The following is a 4,129-nucleotide window of genomic DNA, read 5'->3' on the forward strand; positions in this document are numbered from 1 at the left end:
GTTGCTGCAGTGCAGCGTGCATGAGTGCGTCTCCCGTGCAAATGCGCGCCCTCAATTCTTTTACTCCGTTGATCTTCCCTGCGCTCCATCCAACGCTGAACCCCGAAATGCGCGCTTGTCTCTTCCGCCAGGAATCTCTAGGGAGCCACGAAATGAATGGGCACTAATTCTAGTACAGCAGCGATTGGCATGCATGCAACTGCTCCTCCATCGTGGCTTCAATTCTTCCATTGGGAGAAAAGAAGGCTTAGGCTGGCCCCAATGCAGGTAACTTCGGTGGTAACTTCATGTCCAGCTCAGCAAAATTTCCTACGTGGCAGTGAGTTAATGAGGAGAGAAGGAATTGGAGTAACCACCGTGGTTACCGTAACTTCGCGCTTTGTACGAGACTTTTTTAATGCTAGAAGATCTCGTGTGCGCTGTGAGCGCTTCGCGTGGAGAGAAAAGAAATTCCCATCGACAGACACCACGCCTGCGCCTCCATCCTCATCCAGCTCGCCCCGCTCTCCGTCGGGCCGTCCGTCCAGCGGCGCCTCTGGCCGGCGGCGCCACCTTGCTAATCCTAATCATGGCCAAATCCGGTGCCCGTAAGGAGGCGGCGCGAGTCCGGTCACCGGCGACCTCGCCGCCGCAGCACTTCCCCGGCCCGGCAAGCTCGTACGCGAGCGGCTCGACACAACAACTCTTCTACCCGGGCGCCCCGACGTGCTCCTCCGCCAATACCTCGACGCCGCCGCCGCACCTGTACCCACTCCTCATGGAGACCTCCTCTCCCAACCCTACATGGTAAATCTCTGCTTTTGATTCAATCTTGGGCAATTTTGGATTCAAGTCTGTAGCCGTTTCTATCCTGAATTGATTCAGTGTATAGGTAATTTCTATCTCCGTTCAAGTATATCTTGTTTTAAGCCTTTGTATGTTGTTGTACAAAATTGCATTGTTGTTATAATATGCTCATGAACTCTGATATTTGTAACAGGAGGCCAATGTACACCGCTGCACCTGAAAGCTTGCTAAATTTTGGGCAATTCCCTCCAATGCATCCTTATAATTTTCGACCTCCGCCGGTCCACTATCCAGAACAAGGACACGGCAATTTGGAGAATTTGCACTTTGTTTGGGCTTCTCCACACGATTCCTTTTCAACACCACCACCGCCACCGCACCCTAAAGTCGCATCTCGGTCTGGTCCTGCAAAAGTGGATTCGACATCTTCCAAAAAGAAAAGGAAGACCATCAATGTAGATGAAGAAGAATTGGGAGAAAGGACCGCATATCGTCTGCCCTATACACCCGAGGAACATGACAGACTGGTAAGCATATTCGTTGCTCAAATCCATATTATGTGCATGTAATTTCTTGATGCTTGTTGGGCTCAACTAAATTAAATGTGAACAATGTAGGCTGGTGCTTGGCTAGAGTGTTCACTCAATCCCATCGATGGGAACGGAAAGAAGGGTGAGCAGTTCTGGGATGACATTGCTGCTCTCTACAATGGTGCCACACCAAGTAACCGGAAGAGAGATCGCAATCAGTTGAAGATGGAATGGCAAAGGACCAAGAAAAAGCTCGGTGCTTTCCATGGGGAGTGGATTGCTGTTATGGGAGTGTATCATAGTGGTCACAACAGTCATGACCTACAAAAAATGGCCTTGGAGAAGTACGAACGCAACTATCATCAGCCTTTCCAACATTTAACTATGTGGGAAAAACTTAAGGATGATAGCAAATGGCTAACCTCTTACAAACACATGACTGCAAAAAAAGGTAACATGACAGATAGCAATACCACATCAAATATGATCAACTTGGAGGCTGAGGAGCGCCCAAAAGTTGGCCGTGATAAGGCTAAGCTTGAACGTGCTGGTAAAGGCAAGTCAGGAGGGCTCTCGCAAGAGCTTGGAGAAAGATTGGTCAAATTCATCGAGGTTAACAATCAATCGATGGAGGACCATCAAAAGGTGATAAATAGCCAGGTTCTTTTATCAAATCAACAACTTGAAACTGCAAAGATCAACAACAAGACAAAAATGTTGGATGTTTATTCCAAAATGCTTTTAGCGGACACATCTAAGATGGATGATGGTGAAAAGGCCCGGCGTGCAAAGGCTTTGAGTAATATGGAGGCCATGTTATTTTCTTGAAGGAGATGCAGGTATTTTTACTATGAACTTGAATCGCTGCTCTATTTCATGTCGAAACTTCCTCTATAATTACTTGTGTCCTCACTCTTACTTGAGAAAATAATAATTACATCTACTGATTATTTATTTATCTACTGTTTGGCAAGGTGATTGAAGGGAAAGAAGTGGTGCACTACGAAGCATATTAGAAGTTAGCTCGGTCAGTTTGTTGTGTGAACCTGATTTAAATTATGAAGCGGGCTCATAAATTGTCCTTCCTTCGGTATTTACGCACGGTAACATACCAGAATTTGCCGAGGTACTTGAAAGAGATGCTAGAGTCCGCGATCGTCCGATGCATAAGGCTCTTAAAAATGATCTGATTGAGCATATATGGAGAAAGTTTGGGCGAGAATAGATTATATTTAAGTCTTGATCAATGTACTGCTAAATATGTTTTATATATTTTAATAATATTATATTTTACTTTATTATTTATTATGATCTAAATTTGTGTTTTATTTATTTATCCATGGGTACCTGAAAACACAATTTTTATTGATACATGGCACGTATAGATCACAAAGTTGAAATGCTACTATAGATCCCACAAAAGCAATAAATGAACCCTCTAAGTTACCACCCCTAAGTTACCACCCACTATGAAGGTAGTAACATAGAGTAGTAACATGCTTATGTGTCATGTATGTTACTACTCAATGTTACTTCCCATTGTGACCAGCCTTACACACCTTTGCCACACACATCCCTCCTTTCTTGGGCTCGCCGCTTCCCGGCCCTCTGGTTCAGCCATTCATTTCATTCATTGGCCCTGTTTGGATACTCTAGCTTAGCTAGTAGTTAGAGTTAGTTTCTAGCTCATGACTAACCTTAAACTAACTCTAGCCAAATAGGTGTTTGGATGGAAGGGTTAGATTGACAATAGATGCACTTTATGTAAAGAGAAAAGTGATTTTTTAATGGGCCCATGAAAACTAACTCCAATTACCATCTCTTGGTTGGTGGGAGAGAGAGAGAAAAATATTTTTTAATGAACCCCATGAGAACTAGCTCCAATTAGTACCTCTTGGGTGGGATAGTTTTTTGGGGTGGGTTAGATGCAACTAGCTCCAATCTAACCCTTATATTTGGATACTTTAGGGCTAGTTGAACCCAAACTAGCTCAAACTAACTCTAGCCCATGGATCCAAACAGGACCATTCATGGCGGTGGCCATGGCATGGCAGGATGGCTATGATCTTTCTCTCTCTCTGGTGGATATGGTGGTGTTTCTCTCCCAGGGACTAGACTTTTTTTAGTCTCAGGGACTAAAGAAAAAGGTCCCTTCAATAGAGGGGGTGTTTGTTTCCAGGGACTTTTTGATGTAGGAACTAAAAAAAGTCCCAAAAAGTCCCATGTGAAACAAACAGGAAGCACTTTTAGGGACTAAAAGTGGGTATTTGGGACTATTTGAAGAAGTCCCTATGGGAGGGTCTTTTTGGGACTTTTTTGACACTTTTTCCAGCAATGCCCCTACTTTTAGCATGTCATTTAATAACTACTACTACATTACTAAGGGTAACATGGTCTTTTTGCATGTCATTTAATGACCTCTAGTCCCTATTTAGTCCATGAAAACAAACGGGTAGGGACTAGGGACTTCTAAGTTGGGACTAAAAAAAGTCCCGGGACATCTCAAACAAACAGGGCCAGGCACGAAGTAACCGTAGGCGCCTCGTCGTCGATGGGAACTTCTCCTCCCATTGAAAGCGTATCGTCGAAAATCCTGATATAAATCCAGAATTAATGCAAGCACCAGGATTTGAACCCTGGTGGGCTGGGGATACCACTGTCCCTCTAAGAGCAACTCTAGCAGACCTCGCAAAATCTCGACTCACAAAACGCGTTTGCAGTTTCACGAATATCTCATTTACGGGTCGAAAATGAGTGCGGCCGAACAGAAACCGTAGATGAAACTGCATAATTTGAAAATATAATTTTGCGGA

The 4,129-nt window shown here is 44.3% G+C and overlaps 1 long non-coding RNA gene across 1 annotated transcript; it reads left to right on the forward strand.

Moving 5' to 3' along the window:
* Nucleotides 1-754: 754 nt before the first annotated feature.
* LOC123404589 lies at nt 755-1,426 on the forward strand. Its single transcript, XR_006611860.1, has 3 exons — nt 755-786; nt 980-1,313; nt 1,404-1,426. It is a non-coding gene; the product is annotated as an uncharacterized LOC123404589 (long non-coding RNA).
* Nucleotides 1,427-4,129: the final 2,703 nt, after the last annotated feature.

This window comes from Hordeum vulgare, chromosome 6H (genome assembly GCF_904849725.1).
Source record: "Hordeum vulgare subsp. vulgare chromosome 6H, MorexV3_pseudomolecules_assembly, whole genome shotgun sequence".
Lineage (NCBI taxonomy): Eukaryota > Viridiplantae > Streptophyta > Magnoliopsida > Poales > Poaceae > Hordeum > Hordeum vulgare.